Below are 19,431 nucleotides of genomic sequence, written 5' to 3' on the forward strand. Positions count from 1 at the left end.
AGATTCTTTGAAGCAAGATAAGTTAAAAGTGTATTTTAAATACACATTATTTACCTATTTTGAGATAATTATTTTCCAATCACAACATAAAACTATTCTAAAGCATTAATTGTGCGCTTACAATAAATCCCGTTTACTTCACATCCAATATCTTATTCCAGCCCATAGTCACATGTAAAACATCAGGTAAACCGAATAATGGAATGCATACAGAAAGTTGATAGCAACAAGATCCGCATCTTTTGCTACACGTACAGACTGCACATCAACCCTTATATTTTTGTTGCAAATTCAACCTTATCACCACTGCATAAGGCACCACTGTGCTTCGCTTGACGTGCAGTCGTTTGTATGAGGGAATAGCAAACGTGCCGGTTCCCGTCGCCTCTGGATTGGCAGCTAATAGGCAACGTGTATACGTGATTTTGTTTCGGACTTAGACCGTTATTTTAATTAACAAACCTTTTCGGTGATCAACGTCGTATTAAAAATAAATTGGGTATAATATTCGCGGAAAAATAAGGAGCGGACAAATCCATAGTTCTTTACCTCTTTTTGACATTTTTCGCTGATATTGGGATATGCTGTGGTATTGTAATTATGGTAGAAGGTACAAGCAAGATTACGCTAATGCTATGGCATACATTATTGGATTGCAGTATTACTGAACAAAGATAATGTTAAATAATATAATTCTACATTTTATTTTGATCAAATAATTACATTTTTAATGTTGAGTCCGGACTACCTTTAACTAGATCTTTTTGAAATATTCTTCCCTGATCGATGTAATTGTAAATCCTTATAGTCTTTTCCATAATAATACTTTTCTCTATCGATGAAAAAACTTACATTAGAAGGAAGCTAACTCTAAATTTTATGTCAGCATCCGGCCCTATTAATTAAATAAGCTTTCAAAACTAAAATTACCATACCCTTTTAATTTACAACAATGAACTAGATATCTGCCGCCTACGCGGTAACCGGTAACTAACCCTAGGGAAAAAGTATTCGATTTCGCCGCCAACGCTCTGTAGTCGATAGGCGGCCAATATACAATGTGTATCACGTCACAGCGTGTTTCAGGCGCTCTTGACCGAACGAGAACTTTAATTAACGGATTCCAGAGTCTTTTAACAACGTGTAGAATACACGTACCTACTAAAGGTGTGTTCTTTAACGTTTGGAGTAGACACCTACAGTTCGTGTTACGCAATATTTTTCGCCTGTCGAAGTAACAATAAAATGATGAAAAGGTTTCGCGTGATTGTACTCAAATCGCTCTAGACTTACCTATGATATTTGCTCCAATGACACACGTTACCGATACCTATAGGCATAATTGTGGTTTAATAGTAACTGATTAATAACTATGTGCTTTATGATGTCTTTATAATTTTCTTTGTATTATAAACTCGTGTGATTTTGCTGTGTTGAGACTCGGTCTTATGAATGAAAATAGTTATTTAATACATACTTTATTCTATTCACAAGTTTCAACATCATAATTATTAAAAGTGTTTATGAGACCTTCCATTCCTTTCAATGATATAAGTGGCGGAGCAGCAGACAACATAAAGGAGCAGAATATAAGTAAACGCTACCAACATTAAAAATGAAAATAATTTCCCCGGGCAACGCGACACGACTGCAAAAAGGTCGCATCAAAAACAATGGGCAAAGGAATCGCCTATTCCGAAACCATTATTATTCTGTGCAAGAATGCATTCCGGCGGCGAACAATTCGTAATCGGCCCATTATGTTGCACTTTGGCTCCGCGAGCCACGTATTTGTGGTCGAGCTTCATCCGTGGCGACCACAAATTGAAACTGTTAACGTTTGAAGTTTTGGTGCTATTCAGACGGAGCGGTGCGGAATACCAAACACTGCGCGGACGCTTGTTACTGCTTGGAGATACAATTACCTACCGTTTATTGGAACTTTGTACCAGTATTTGGCCACTGTGCAGTTTTGTTTGTTTTCCATGTTTTCTTTTTGATACGAAACGGGGTTGTTGATTTTTGAAGATTTCACGCCAGTCGAAGCAAGAGTGTATCATATCCTCAACAATCTCATTTTATCTCATAGGGGAGAGAGTTGTAACAGAGGAGAGTTGTGACATTTCAAATTTTTGGAAAGCTATTATCTATCAGTTCTAGTTGTTAACTCAATACATGATCTTAAAAAGCGCACTGTTACGAGCTCGCTAGTAGTTAATAACTCCCAAAAATCGACAATGTCTCCTCTGTTACATCTCCCCTACTTAAATTATTTATGAAAACAGTTTTAATACAATTATTAGTATATTTTCGACGCTTTGAAAATCTTCTCTCGTCTTTTACCAAGACTTTTTTTATCAGACCACATCAAAATGTATTCTTTACCTTTTACGAAAACCTACAAAAAATCAAATGCCTATCTACGAAAATGTTTCAAAGAGATAATCATCGTCGAACTAGCGCCAAATAATAACCCATAAATAAGGTAAAAGGTACGCTGTATAATATTTCCCTGAACATTTTCTTCGCATTCAGTTTCAGGCGTAAGGGGTATTACAGACAGATTTTTAATTAGATTCCAATTTTTGTAGGAACACGTCCTATTTTCGTGCAAAAAGGGCGTTTTTTCCATGCGAGCTTTTTGAACTAATTTTTGCTCAGAGGTTCAATTCTATGATTTTGTCTCTCTTGCTTACCCTGAAATTTCATAAATAGCAAGAGACGTTAGACATTTCATTGGTTGGTGGAAAACATCCCTGTCATATTCATTCTTTCCTGTCAATGAAATGGGACTGAATCGACCGAAATGGTTTTGTTATTTTTACCAAATACGATTTGTGTTCCTTTAATAGTGTGAGATCGGCTTCATTCTGTTGATTCTGATTATTTCACATTCGAAGATAATGGGGTCTTAATATTTAAGTAGTCTTGTCGTGAATATTCTAAGAAAATCAGCTTAATGTGAATCTAACTACACGCAGTGTAGTAAGTATTATGTTAAAACTAGCTTTTGCCCGCGGCTTCACCCGCGTGAAATTTTGTTTGTCACAGATCGTCATAAATTATAGCCTATATGTTATTCTGGGCTATAAACAATAATACTGTACAGTTTCATCAAAATCCTTTCAATAGTTTTTGCGTGAAAGAGTAACAAACATCCAGAGATCCAGACATCCAAACTTTCGCATTTATAATATTATAAGTAGGATAAATTAACTATTCCCACCTCTCGTTCCCACCGCTGCCACTCCTGTGTAGCCAGGATCTACAGCTTGACCGCCAGTAAAAATCCCAACCAGTGAAGGTCACGTTTCTCAAGATTCTGTTAAAATAGTTGCCCATCACGATGTGTATAGTGATAAATTTCAAAAACGTTTTAAGTGATCTACACTCAAACAGTAAGAAATAGTTTTAAAAGAACCGAAAAATCCATGGTTTTTGGCAAAATAAAAAAAAAAAGATCAAACTTAAACTGCACCATTCGAGTTGACAACTTTTTTTCTTAACACTTTCAGGGACAGAACGGCCAACATGAACCAAAAAGGTCAATTAGTTTATTATAAGAGTATCAACAAACCCAAATTCAGTATTTAGATTTCTCCCAACAAATCAATCCTCTTTCCCAACCTATAATTTAAGACTAATGACGTACTTCTGATGAGCGTCAAAGGGAATATACGGAATTTGTCAAAGTAATATTTTCTTTGGTTGGAATACAGGGATAATCGTTAATGCCCTGCCCGGGGCAAAATCCCTTGTATAGATTGCGGTATCACCATAAATAACTCGGTAACTGTTTTTATGGAGGAGAAAATTACTCTTTTCACTCACTGCCTTTTATGTACAGAGAATTTTTGTTTACGATTTGTAAGAGTGACGTGTTGTAAAAGAGTTTTCCTTGAAGTTTGATTTTGAATAGTAGCGGGAGTTCTTTCAGCTTTTGAGAATTATACTTTGAGACAGAGTTAAATTAAAGGCCCGGAAAGGATTTTTTTCCCTTGAAATAAATCTATTTTTTGTGTGATAATCCGCAACGATGTTATCAATTGGCGTATTAGTAATTATCGTATATTGATGTAGTTATTGAGAACTAAAGTAAAAATTCTTTCACAAAATAGGCACATCACATCACTGCTGAACATGGGTCTCCCCCAATGATTTTCAGATTGGCCGCTATTAGAGAAGAACGCATTCAGCCATTCTTATTTAGTAGTATAGTTATTAAATAAGTAATGGATCTGGTAGTGTGAAATTAGATTTTCTTTTGTCTAAATAATTTGTAACACAAAATCATTGCAACTTAAAAAAAACAACTAATCTATAAATCAAATTCATAAATCGAAGTTCTAAATATACCGTCCGCTTGCCTGGTCTTCAGTATATGACAGTTCGAGCTCCTACGTCTTGCGACAGCTCTCCAGGCTTCCTGGCTCAGTAACGATATCCTGGCTGCCGGCCAATTGTTCACTGTGACGTCTTCATCAAGACTGTGTTCAGAATGTAGGTTCATTAAGGCTGTGTCTATGTAGGTGTATCACCAACAGCTGCAAATATCTTAACATAGTATAAAAAACAAAGTTACTCCACGCCCGTATTCACAAACGTTGCTTATGTGAAGCAACAAATCGAACGCACAGCGATTGGTTCGTGTATCACCCTGAGCGTCCACGAGCACTGTTAGACTTCATACATAGTATTGTTTGTGAATACGGCCGGATTTCATCATCTTTTGAACTACGCAACAGATTTTAATGCAGTTCTCATCAAAGGATAGAGTGATTTAAAAGAAAGGTTTATAAGTTAGTATGCGTAATTGCGTATCCTACGAAGCCAGGACGGGTCCAGTTTGCTTATAAGAAGTATAGTAATATCACGACTATAATTCTGACAATAGTGACAGAGTTTCTTCTGATGCTTCTATAGCTTCTTTATAGCACTGGCTCATAATTTGAAAAGAAAGAAAGAAAGAAGAAATGTTTATTCAGTATCATCGACAATACAATCTGGTTGTAAAGGATGATGTTAAAAAGCGCATCGTACAAAATAGACAGATAATATTGTCTTTAAGGTTGAATGAAATGAACCGTTGGATGCAGACAGACCGCTTCCAACCGGCCAATCTGGGTATTATTGTGGAAGACCTAGGCCTGCAGTGGATATAGTGGACGCCCTATGGCTGAAAATGATGACGATGATGATGATTAGGATAATCAACTGATATGCATCTTAAGTTCAGTTATTTACCCTCCAGTCTCTAGTAACAAAGCTCTGGCGATCGCCCAAGTGTTCACGCTACATGTGCATAGTGTATTGTTACTAATACTTCACTGTTCTGGGGGGTTAAATATGATGTGATAACTATCTTGTAAGATTAATTTTATTGGTTACTATCACGTTAACTATGTTATAAACTTGCTAGCTTAATTTAAGCTCTTTTTCTCTCCTGAAACTACGAGTAAGTAGAGAAATAAGTAGAGAAAAAAACATGTTATTCTACGTCTACACATTGAAATCAATAAATGCGTCGTTATTATTATGAATTGAACAAAAATAATGAGTATGCTGAAGTATTTTTACTGGTGCTAGTTCCATCATTTTCAGTGCCATTACAACTTGCCCTGGTTTTGAATGTGCCCCAAAAATGGACACAATGCCGATTGATAAATTATCGGGCCTCTTCAAAGCGAGAGTGAATAAGTAGGCACTTGCAAAGCAGGTATGTACTCCTAGGTACGTATTATCCTAGATCAGGCGAATACCTGTTTTGTACTGCATAAAAAATATTATTCTTTAAAATCACGAAATACAAAAATGAAACGAAAATTACTTTCAAAATATTCAAAGAAAAAACATTTAAAAATCATTACTTAAATTCAGTCTTTTCTTGTTTCAGTATTTCCCAAGAAGGTAAACTGAAGCACGCTGGCTGGTAGCCAAGTGCTCGCTGCAACATGTCCATCGTACATTGGCACTTTTTGCCCGTCTGTTTGTGGGTTAATAGAATGTTAAATGGTCCAGCCGTTAAGATGGATGAAGATTGAGCTGTAGCCGTTCGAGCGTTTTAAATTGAATATTAGAAGCGATTTACTTGGATTTTACACATACTGTGAAGCTTTTTTCAAAGGTTAGTCATGATCGTAAGTTTTTGTTAATATGATTTCAGTGAAACGAATCTGTTAGACCTAGGTTTCATTTTCCGATGGAACAAAGAAATTGCGCAGCCCAATATAAGTAAAGTGTTGGTATTATTAAGGGCCGGTCGATCTATTCTCATAAATAAAACACTGGATACTTAACTTTCACAGTATATTGCCTTAATTTAAATACAATTCATCACTTAGCACAAAAGCGCGCGGAGTCATCTCCGCGCGTCCCTCTATTCTGACGTTTTATGCTAGCGTGACATTGACGTACGTCAATGTCACTATGACAGCAGCTCATTGGCTATAACGATACCGCTATTTTAANTGGGCATCATCACCAAACTTATTTAATTTATCTGACCAAATTCTATCTATTCTTTATAGATTTTAAATCTCAACAAGTTATTCTTTGCAGAATGTAAACATGAACAAATGAACACCGTTCAATTTAATTTGATTTACTAAAATAGTTTATTAGGCATTGCAATTAAAGTGAGCACATACCATAGCTTTCACACACATTCCTGGCATTATCAGTAAAGACTGACAATACCTATAACATTTGATGCTTCAAAAAGGAAATGTGTTAATATTGTTGTTGTTGGAATAATCGATAATAATAATAAATCGTACCTGCTCTGGGGCCATCGTTAGTCAAATTGTTCACCACTTACGTGACCACAAGCCAAGTTACGGAGGGAGTATCCTCATAATTTGCGTCCATCATTTCTCGTACTTAAATACTTTTCTGCATCTCACACCTTTGTCAGCGTGGTTTCCATGACATTCTCTCTTCATCATATTCAATTAGAACCATAGAATCGTGGGCGTTTTGTGATAACATTCGTGAAAAATAACACGAAACATTGGTCACCTGGAACACTTCGAAATCACGTTACTATCATAGGTTTCAGATCTCACTTCTGAACTATTAAGGGCCGGTCGATCTATTCTCATAAATAAAACACTGGATACTTAACTTTCACAGTATATTGCCTTAATTTAAATACAATTCATCACTTAGCACAAAAGCGCGCGGAGTCATCTCCGCGCGTCCCTCTATTCTGACGTTTTATGCTAGCGTGACATTGACGTACGTCAATGTCACTATGACAGCAGCTCATTGGCTATAACGATACCGCTATTTTAACGTTTTATATTTTTCACAATTAACAAAGATTTGAATGAAACTGTGCCTTTTGATTTACGCTACGGTCTCCTAAAACGCTATAAAATGGCATCTAATGTCATCGTCAAAAATTTATAATACTACTACTAGTTAGGTACTACATTAAACAATGTGACGCGGCCTATTGCGTTTATTGACCTAGCCTTATTTAAATTTTTAGATTTTTCAACGATACATCTACCTACCAGTGTAATCACATTTATAACGTTCCAATATTAAAGATTTTACTACAACCCAAAAGCGGTCTCATATGCAAAGTATAATTAAATATTAAGCATCAATAACGTTAACAATTCAGGCATATAAAACAAAACTGTTCGGTCGTAAACTCGGCGTGATGGGGAATGTTATTACACCTTATAATGTTGATTTTATTGTTATGGCGGCGTAGACTTTTACCCGTGCTTACGCGGAGCACCTCATAACAATGAGCCATAACAATTCTCTCTCTATTGATCACGTAATGTGTCGCGGAACTTCGGTTTTCATGTAGGAAAATAAGGAATATTGTATAACTTTTTTGGGTATTAAACTATGGAGTACTAGCTTTTGCCCGCGGCTTCACCTGCATGAAATTTAGTTTGTCACAGATCGTCATAAATTATAGTCCATAATAATATGTTATTATGGGTTATAAACAATAATAATGTAAAGTTTCATCAAAATTCGTTCAGTAGTTTTTGCGTGAAAGAGTAACAAACATGTTAACATCCAAACAAACTTTCGCATTTAGGTAAGTAAGATTATTATCAACGTACCTATTGGAATATTATATTCCTTCTATAATATGAAAAAAAAACCATTGTTATAACTGGGAATTAATAGCAAAATTACTTCGTTCTTAATTAAAGTTGTCCAAGTGCTCTCTTAAAAATGTTATGGTCTTATTATTTTCTAAAGAATAAAATAGAGAGTTTTATTGGAACTAATAATATATCGAGGATCAAAAACCATCTAATGTTGGTAAAACCGTCTCTTAAATTACCTAATAGTTATTCAAGTCATATTTAGTTCTCAAGATTAGATTAGAATTCACTACACTTAATTCGAAATACAAACTTTCGACTCTATTGTGAGGCGTTTCAGCACCAATTGAGATCTTATTGTGTTTGTAGTGGACACAATGGAACTACCTCACGCTGTTGCCAAGATTTATTTTAAAATATTAATGTACTGTCGTGCGATTTCATGATTTATTCATACTTGAAACGTTGTCACCTGCTGTCGGAAAATACGTTTTTACGTGGCTTTTTATATTACATACTTACTGATGCATAAAGGTGATGAAACCAACTATAAATTGAACTTGTAAACAGTAAATATTAAAGTTTCTAATGCTACAACCGTTAAATCAGAAGAAAGCTTTGATGAAAAGTGATGGATAGATTTGAAAGTACATAACTATTACCGTACAAAAAATTGTGTTGAATTTTTTTATGTGACAGGAGGCAAACTAGCAGAATCCGTCTACCTGATGGCAAGTGAATTGGTCTATTTCTTGAAAAAAACCTTAGGTGAAAATTACTTTGACTCATTGATTCAGTAATAGCTTACAGAAGCACAACCATTTACTTAAAGTTGCTAACTAACAGCTGCCAAAATACACAATCCCGTTCAAAACACGTTGGTGCTATTCTGCTATCTAAAAAGTGCTCTTAATGAACTGTGCAAGCGCGGAAGGGTTAAACCGTTAACCACTTCAGCGCGGTGCTTACGGGCCGAGTCGACTGGAATACAATGCCGCGTCAATGAGATCAGCCCGTCTTTGTCAGCACGGCTGGCGTATTGTTTTTGACCGTTCATTAATAAATGGAGGTGTTTGATTATTAGCAGTGGGTAGTGCAAAGAAGGAGATTCAAATTATGTTATTTACTCAAATAGCGCACAAAATATTGTGTCAAATATGAGTTAGTGATTTCTGATCTTCTAACTGCCAAAGAAAACTGCCAAGTTCTACAGGTTTCTAGTAAGGTATTTTTTTTTCGTTGTTTCAACCAAAAGGCGTCCACTGAGGGACAAAACTCCTCGAATATTATGTAATTATAGGGTATATAAGTACTTACTTTTAATAAGCTTCAGCCGAGCTACAGAAGATTGACGGTGCGTATGTGACGTGCGAACACTTAAATGGTATTTAAAAGAAAATTATGTTCCCATTGACTGCTATATAATTCTCTAAGATAAAAACCATACGATAAATCTTCTAAAGTAAATTTTTACAATCTGACGTTTAGATTTACAGCTCGTTGTGATCGTGCTTCATATTTGCTTTTGAAGTTCAGCGAACATCCATCAAAGCAGATGAAGCAGCTGATATGCGGGCACCCATGCTTGGTTTGAGCTAATATTTATTCGTGTGCAATCAAAAACAACGTACCACTATACAGGGTGAAAAGCAAGGTTATAAACAAGTTTGAAGATAATTTTAGAAATTCTCGAAATCTCCATTAATTTGAAATTAAGCTAGAAATTATATTAGTCAGCTTTTAAGCAAAAGTAACTAACTGTAGGTTTACAGAAAATAAATTCACCTTACTTTCATGTGATGATAGCGAAACGGCCGGACTTACCACATATTTGAATGAGATAGATAAATAGAACACACTTTATTGTAACAAGGTGTAGAGTTGTTTAGTTAGGGCTTGTAGAGTTAGCTTGGCTCTACATAAGACCTGATAACTTCTTCACAATGAGAGCTATTACGGTCTCGTCTTGGCAACATTTACAAATATTTTAGTGGGATTAAAAATGGTCTAGAAACAGTAGACACAACGCAAAACCCTCGCGAAAATACACGTCTTGCTTTGAGCTAGTCCCAGTTGCGTTTTACTTTATGCGTACATAAACGTGGCCCAGGCATTCCCATTCCATACCCAAGTCACCGCGACGTCGGCCCAACAAAAAGAATCCAACGTTATCAACGGTACGGCCCAGCTGATTTGCATTCAGATTGTTTACGTTTCACCCACATTCCGGCTTTCCACCATTCAGCGGCTTCTTGTAACAATTATTTCGCTAATTTCCGTATTTTTTTAAGTTAAATACGCGACAATGTGGCACATTGTTTGTTGTATTATGCAAAGCAGGGCCCTGATGGCAAAAGTTCAAAGCTGTGAAATATGAAGGTAGATAATAATTTGGATTTGTGCAAAAAATCTTTTGCGGAGACGCTTTGTTGCTTAATGAACAACAACGTATCTTGCTGGCCAATCTATTTAATTAAAAATATTATAGTATTTCCTATATTACATTTTAAAGCTGAAACAAAACTGTTTCATTTAAGTTCTGCGCTCTGTTGCAAAAATAGCTCGCTCCTAATGAGGCCTTAGATTTGTTAGTGTGAGACGCCGTTCCTTCGAGCAAATGATAAAAGTCTAGATAATTACTAAAACACATCTTTCTGTCTCATTTCTGAAATGCGTAAAAAATACTTTGCTAAAATCATGTAAAATACCCATATTATTAGCGTAGTGTTCATTAACACGTTCAAAGCTGTTCTCATTTCTTTGATATTACCTACTCGTACATAAATCAACCTCTGTGTCTTTCTGTATTTTTCTTGGAGTATTTTCAGTTATAGCCCTGCAATAAGTAGAACTTTTTTTTCTTTAACTGAAAGACAGACTTAGTTTTCTTGTATTGTCTCTAACATTTCACTATCGTATGTAGCCGACGGTTCAAATAAATGTTAGTACATAGCTACATTTTTTTCAATGCAAAATTTAATGCTTAAAATAATTATTATCAATAATTTAAAAAAATAATTACCTACCTAATTATCAGTGCTAAAATATATTGAATCGAACACTAATTAACGTTTCACAATTAGCGGCCCATTAATGAGAGATTTGGTCCTAAGTCGACTTAATTACATGTCATGAAGGTTGAAGTCAAGTAATGTAGGTACTTGAGACACCTTTATTCGTTAACCTCTGGGTACTTTCATCTAAGTAGGTACCTACTTCTTCTAAATGGTATTAAAATTTTGAAAATGTATTTACTTTTCTGTAACACACGTGGGCAATGGGCATGTACCTTTTTTACGTTTAAAATAGGTACTATAATTATGTACCTATCATATCAGTAAACTTGAGAATACTATCAATAGTATTAAAAGAACGACACATACACCCGTATATTCACAAACGATGCTTGCTTAATTGACCCAGCAAATCGAACGCACAGCGTTGAATAGAGCTCTGTGATTGGTTCGTGTGTCACCCTGAGCGTCCACGCGCACTATGAGACCTCATAGTAATGTTTGTGAATACGTGCGATAGTGTACTATCTGTGTGCATAAAAATGGTTTGCGATTTGTATACTTGGGTCTAAGGTGAACTAAATAATGGATGTTATTACTACGCTTGATAAGTAGGTGTACCTACTCGTATGTATTGAATCAGTAAGTCCAATTTTTGTGTGGAGCATTAGGCTGTAAGGTCATAACTAATAACAAATAATAAAAAAAACTAATAGATTAAAAAAGAAAACTCCAACTTCAACTAAAATTTTCACCAACGTTTGGTCATTGATGCTTCTTTTGGGGCATAGACAAAATGTTTTACAGTAGCGAAATGCACTTTTATTCCCCAGCCAGTAATATTACCTACCTATACCTATCCAGGAACCGGTTCATTTGGCGCGTCCCGCCTCCTGACTCCAGCGGCTGTTGTGAATGGAATCCAAATTACTTGGAAAATTCGCCGAGTGCACTCCTGCCGAACGAACACTTACATTCCTTAATAAAATCTACTAGGAATTGATACAAGTGGACCGTGTATTTCATATCAAAATAAAATAAAAGTAAAGGTAAGTATTTGTATTATTTTTAGCACGTGGGTTTTACCACCGTTATTTCAGATTCTGGAAGCAGTCATAATAATACTATGACGTGCTGAAATTTTATCGAAGTGATCTCAGAAGCTTAGAAACTATTTTTTCAACTTTCTAGCAATCTAACACAAACCACGGTCATGATGAGTCCACGGTTAAGATAGCTGAAAAATAACCTAAATTAAAGATACCTACTTTTAAAGATACCTAGAGATCTTTAAAGATACCTAGGTATCTTTAAAAGGTGATAAAAAGGTAGGCTAAGGATGTAATTAATGAATTTCATAATTCAACTTGTCAGCTTTCCGTAGTTTACATACCTACTAGCAAACAGCTCAAGCATTGAAAATCGATCTTTTTTACTGTCTTCACTTGATGCTTTTTTTAAAACATCTTTGGATACGGTAAATACATTATGAAACAATTATTAATAAATTGATGGATTAATATTTGACCAGACCATATACCTACCATAATGTGACCAAGAGTTTGAAACGTAACCCAACCCACGGAAATAGCTAAAGCAATTCAGAAAGAAGCACAATAAAACCGAATACTCTTTACTGCGTCTACTTTCATTAGAAGGACCTAATCTACTAGCACTCTATCGCAAGGTCAAGATTAACCGTGCCCTGTATCATTCTCGTCCCATTTAACGAAACAAAGCGAATTGGAAGCCGAATGGGACACACCGACAAATGTCAGGGGGTAATTGGTAGAAAATATCACTTTTTGCTTGGGATAGGAGATGATAATAATAGAGCATGTGTTGGAATTAACGAGAAAACTACGCTAGCATTATACATACTATTATGTGGCACAATTATTATGTGTAAAAATATCGAAGCATAAGTATAATATCTGCTCTGAAAACAAAAAAACATCTTACTTATTAAGTAGATTTAAGTTGCCGGAGGAGAAAAATTTAAAAGACAATCCGGCGATTGGAACCGCAGGTCTAGTTAACAGCTTAATGAAAACAGTCACGCGGAAATAAATATCACAATTTCTAGAACACGTCTAGTCCCTATTAGATAGTAGATGTTGAAGTCGAAGGAATATTTTCTTATTCAACATCAATGTGTTTCTAATCCACATCATCATTCTTGTAAAATTGTCTCACGTAATCGGCCTTTTCAGTTTGTTCGTACAAAAAACTATCTAAGAAAGTCAAAATCCAGCACGAAAAAGGCTGGAAAAAATGCTGAATAATCTTCCAAAAGATTTTCACAAGGCCAAAAAATATGAAAAAATCAAACATCCAAGCTGTGAAGCCGCAAAAGTTAAAATCTAATCTCTTTATCTCTGAAAGGTCAAGTTGAACGCCATAAATCATTCTCGTGTCATTAGGCGAAATGAAAGCGAGCGAGTGTTCGCAGTTCGCACAAACGGCAACAGGATATGAGGCATCGATCGCGCGAATGTTCGCACTAAAGATGTTTACGTATCGATATTGTCATGTCGATATAAAGCGATGCGATAATTATATCGATTTTTTTATCGTATTCTCTAAGTAAAATAACTTAGTACCTAACTTAGATCTTCGATATTTTATCACTAAGTGAGCGAAGTCGGTGCTATCTGAATTTATTTCATTACGGCCTTAAAAGATAAATTTCTTTACTATGTTTGCGTAGGTCCAGTGCCTCTCAATGTTTATTGTAATGTTTACTAACATTCGATGTTTCTCTAGAATCAACTACGATTTCATTGATATTAAAACTTTAATTTGAGAATTTTTTGAAAATATTGATACCTAAAGTTAATTATCGACTGTGTCGATACATAATGTCGCGATATATCGTCATATCGATATCGCGATATACATTGACTTTTTATCGATACTCTGAACATTTTGGACATCTTACATTCACACTTTCCCTTCCCACGATCAAGATGACAAACCCTTGAAACCGGTTCCCGGCTCGGTCAAGTTTCCTTAGTTTTTCCAGCTTTAGAAACACGGGAGCGGGATTGGCAAGGCGTGCTACTGTATAATGTAAACAGTATACCGACTGCGTAAAAACAAGTAAAGTCACCTTGATCGCAACGTAATTTTACTGCAAGCGTTGTGTTTGCCAAATCGTTAGTGCATTATTGTATAAGCAAACATGTTTTGACATGAAGTTATTTTTATATTTTTTAATTTTCATTCACAATGCTTTCTTTAATAATAGCAACGTTGCTCTGAGGCATAATTTAAATCCATCATCTCGATAACGTCTTGACTCACCTGTGTCAACAGCTTTTTCGTAGAATCTTTGGTATTATATTTGGAGCTTTTAGTAATTAAAATAAGTAAATTTAAACTAATGCTAAAACATTAGTATAAAACTACATTTTGGTCCTTGCAAGGTAGACTGACGACCTGATATAGTTAGCAGAAAGGCGCTGGATGCAGGCTACTACCAACCGTGATTAAGGGAAGAGTCATTAAGGGAGGCCTATGTTCAGTAGTGGACGTCCTGTGGCTGAAATGATGATGATGATGATAGCCCTTGCATAATTATTCTCTCATAATATTCAGACAAAATACCATTTCAATCTTCATAGTGAACCATTTGTCTATGAAATAAATTTTATAATTTTATCGATAGATTGGTCGGATGATTTACAGATCAATCTAAGTACCCCTCACTAATGGTAGTTTTGATCATCGCAAGAAATGTTTATAGAATCTGCGTTCTCTTTTAACTTAGGTGTTCATTTTTAGGGTAGCATTTAAGATACTGCTACATTGGTGCACTGTGGCTTTGCTCATACCCCCTCCTCTTCACTAGGAGGTTAGAGTGGGGGGCTGCAACGACACCCAGTGTAATCTCAAGTTAGGGAGCAATTTGGTGTTTGCTTTCAGCAGTGCAGCTTTAACTATAAGATTGTCTACATTGAAACTAGCATAAAATTTTATCAAGATTATTTTTGGCTCGCCAATTTTCGAATGGTGGGTTGGATAAGAGAAAATGTTCGGTTGCATGATAATATTCTGTCTTTTTTTCTCTTAAAAGCCTTGAAGAAAATTTAGTTTTTCGCTCGTAAACCTTAGACGGTATCTGAGGCAACATTTACTTTGATAGGAAAGCCAATCTGAAAGTCAAAAGCTTTAAACCGCTTACTTTTTGCATTCACAAAAGTGTTGGACTCTTTTGTCGAGACAATTATAGAATTAACAAGATGTTTAGAGAGTCTTATACAATAAATAAATTGATTCAGAAGCGTAGACGTAAAACATAACAAACTGCGAGAGTTACTTACTTTCGTAGGTAATAAAATTAATATAAAATAAAGTTGACCACTCGGCCAAACTTCAATATAATGTATTTCATCCTCTACATTGGACTGGATTAACTATGAGATACTGTTTATTACCAAACAAACTCACGGGATATAAAACAATAAAATTTTAAGCTTAGTAGTTTAGGTAGCGATAAGCAAATAATATCTAGGTAGGATGACCAAAACTGTAAGTACTAAACTAACACAGTTAGCCATAAAAACAATAAGAGTAGGCGCACCCCGCCGTTGATTTTTAGTTGGCCGATAGTTGTGCCCGATTTTAATTTCTATGAAGAATCGGCCAAATCGAATCGGCGTAGTGTGCGCACTCCCATACATGCCCATACTGATCAACTGCCCGACTAAACTATCGGCCGACGAAAAATCAACGGTGTGCGCCTACTCTAATTAATATTATTTACATTAAGTTTATGTTTATTTTGCTATCTAGTAATTTCAGGCTCTTATTAAGGGATGTCACTAGAGTATGAAAGGTTAAATAACTAGACATTAACCAAATGAATACGGACCTTTAAATAGTAGTAATATTTAAAATGTTGATACGTCATAACACTCTACACGAATATAAAATGAGTTGTCAGATCAAAGTACTCTTATCAATTCGATAAATTGCTACTAAGCATGATGAATATTTTAAATTATTCCAAAACAAATTGGCCTTTGTTACCACCTACAAAAGCAATAACAACTAAATAATGAATTTAGAGGCTAAGCATTAAATAAATTCTTATTCGAGTTTATGAAACAATGAATTAATAATTCCAGAATACTTGAAATATAATTTGATTGATTCGGAAAGGTGCCTTTGTTTAGTGAAATTGTTAGCGTCAAGTCTATTTTACAGAGTTGTGTTTTTTGATTTGGTTTACGTAAAGATCATTAACGATTAATTTGTGTAAGTAAATTTATTTTAAAATATTGTTACTTTTACATAAATTACTAAAGAAAAGGCAAAGTTGTTTTTTGGTATTAAAATATAACAAAAAGAATTCTAATTTAAAAACTTTAATTGAGAACCTCGATCCTCCTTTTGTTGTAGTCGGTTAAAAATTAGGGTAAACCACCCAATTATTGGCACTTTAAGCAGCTACTTCACAAAACCGGTAAAATTTACATGTAAAAATATGTTTTATCAAAGATAAAAACATATTTATTGGTCTTTTAATCTTTGCAGAATATTATAAAGTACTTATCATTAATAAATTAAATCATTTATTCAATATAGTGTACCTTTTAAAAAATTACCTTAAAATACCAGTTGTTGGCATAGCCAAACCTTTTATTGGCAGTGATAATTACCTACCTATTATTGGCACTGTTCTCGCAAGACTGAAAAATAGCTGCTAGGTCTTATGTAGAGGTTTTAAAGAGATTCATGATAGAAATAAACAAAATAAAATCCTTTGTTAAAAGAAAAGTAACATTTTTTTTGTATAGGAACATACCATATCAGTTCAAACGCTTATATTTAAATATGGTTTTAAACTTTCCATAACCACTTTTATCAAATCTTCTTTTCTCTTCGGAAATCCTTTTTTGCTACTGATTTTTATTTTATCCAGTCAACAAAAAGCTGTTCTTCCTCGTCAGTTAAAACTGTGAACGGACCGGTCTTAGAGCGATGATCAGGATGTTTCAATCTGAATTGTACAGTAGACCATGGCACCACTTTCAAAGCCTTTCACAGGCTTATTCCACTAATCCCCGTCAACGGGGAGTAGTGAACTTTTTATTCGTTAATCCCCGCTAACGTCAATGGAGCTTATAATGGGGATTAATGAACTAAAAAGTTCATTAATCCCCATTACTTTATTTTATTTTTCTTTATTCAGAAAACTACGTTAAAAAATAAAATACTAATATAAGAATCAGGTACCTTCTATTTATTATTGGATAACAACTCACTTATTGATTATTTTTATAATCAAATTAAATTAAATTCAAGCCTGATTACAAAGCTATTAATTTACACCATTTTTATCTTGTTACATTTTGGGCCAAATTTGTATGTAATAGTTTCCATCTTCTTTTAAATGATGAATGAGGAATAACGATTCAATATCCATAGTGCTTTTGGTTAATCAGGTAAGTGTTAATTTTTTTTTAGTATTGTAATCAGTCTTAAATTTAATTTAATTTGATAATAAAAATAATAAGTGAGTTCTTATCCAATAATAAATAGAAGGTACCTGATTCTTACATTAGTATTTTATTTTTAACGTACTGGGGATTAATTAACTTTTTAGTTCATTAGTTTCCGCTGTAAGCTGGATATTATATCTTCAGTCGAAGAGTGAACACAGGGAATTCTGCCGATAGGTGCCTCGGTGAGAGGTATTTCTTTTATTAGGGTTTTGTGCAGGATCGTGGAATGTCCTGTCTCCTTGTTTTGCTTCTACAGGGTGTTAGGTAAATGGGTATATGAGCCGACACTAGCCCATGTTAACATGGTCATATAAATGGTTTGGTGAAGTCAGAAAATTGATATCTTCATTTTAATAATTTAAATTTTCATAGAAATCGGATTTTATAAAATTTATTTTGTATGAATATTAAAAAAATTAAAATGATGATATCAAATTTCTGACTCCACCATACCATTTATATGCCCATGTTAACATGGGCTAGTGTCGGCTCATATACCTATTTACCTAACACCCTGTATATGCCGTTCTTACCTTTAAGTCTTAGAGCGGCTGCTTGCGCTTCCTCCTGAATGATGAGGTCTAAAGATCTGAGATTCAGAAGGTACTCAAGTGATGTCGATGGAGTGGTTCTCATACAACTAGTGGCCGCTATGCTTACTAGGCGTTGCAGGCTTTGGAGTTTTGATCTTGCTGTTGATAGTTGTGTTCTGTGCCACCACACAAGTGATCTATAATATTTTGTGTAAGAGGGCCATATAACCGACGTGTAGAGCCAGTGTTATCTTTGGGTTGAGACCTCATCTACTACCAATGAGTCTCTTGCACTGATGGAATGCTATACAGGCCATTTTTATTTTGTTCTCGACATGACTCGCCCAGTTCAATTTATTGTCTAAGGTGATGAGTTTTGTTTATAAAGAGTTCTGGTAGTTGGAGCTCTTGTAAATTCTATAATGCACTTATTAAGTACTTTTATTGACAACGTAAAGGCTTTGAAAGTGGCTAAAAAGATAATATTTTTTATTGGCACCTTTTTAACCAATGTTTGACACCCGTGCCAATAAATGGATTTTATATAATTGGCAGTGGGCCAACATTTGGATTGGTGTATCCAAAACGTTAGAAAATATTTTAAATGCAATTTAAACTCAATTTTGAGACAAATAAGGTATAATTTTTAATAAACTCAAATTATTTTAAATACCCTTTTATTGGCATGTGTGCCAATAAAATGGATAAACAGATTTTACGCATACCAAATGTTGGCACACTACAAATAATTAAAAGTTGGCGGTTAAATTATAAAATAATGTTTTAAAAAGGCAGTTAATATATTCAATAATAAGACAAAATGATTATGTATAAGAACAACAAAATAGATTTGCATTTTTTTAAAAGATTATGATAGCTCTTACCTTAGTAAAAAACGAATATTTCGATTGTTTTATTCGCACAGGTCCCGGTTTGTCAAACAAATGGTTGAAGCGCCGCGATGTTTGAAAAAATCAAAAACGTGTGTAGCCAGTTGAGTAATAAATGATATTACTCTTCAATTTCTACTAAAAAATATAAGGTTTAACTACAAAGAATCTTAATTTTCTTAAAAAACTGGAGCATGCCAATAAATTGGTAGAGTGCCAATGATTGGGTGGTTTACCCTACGTTAGCTCCTGAAATAACAAGAAAACAAATGAACATCATTACACGAAAGGAAAATAAGCGTTTTCGATTTTATGAAGCCATATAAACATGAGCCTAAATTTTGTGGTCGGTCTTTACATAGCCGATGTTAGTGAAAATAGGAATCGTTATTTTAGGGAGTAAG

The sequence above is a fragment of the Ostrinia furnacalis genome, unplaced genomic scaffold, assembly GCF_004193835.3.
Source record: "Ostrinia furnacalis isolate ACB-3 unplaced genomic scaffold, ASM419383v2 OfSCF1132, whole genome shotgun sequence".
NCBI classification, from domain to species: Eukaryota; Metazoa; Arthropoda; class Insecta; order Lepidoptera; family Crambidae; genus Ostrinia; species Ostrinia furnacalis.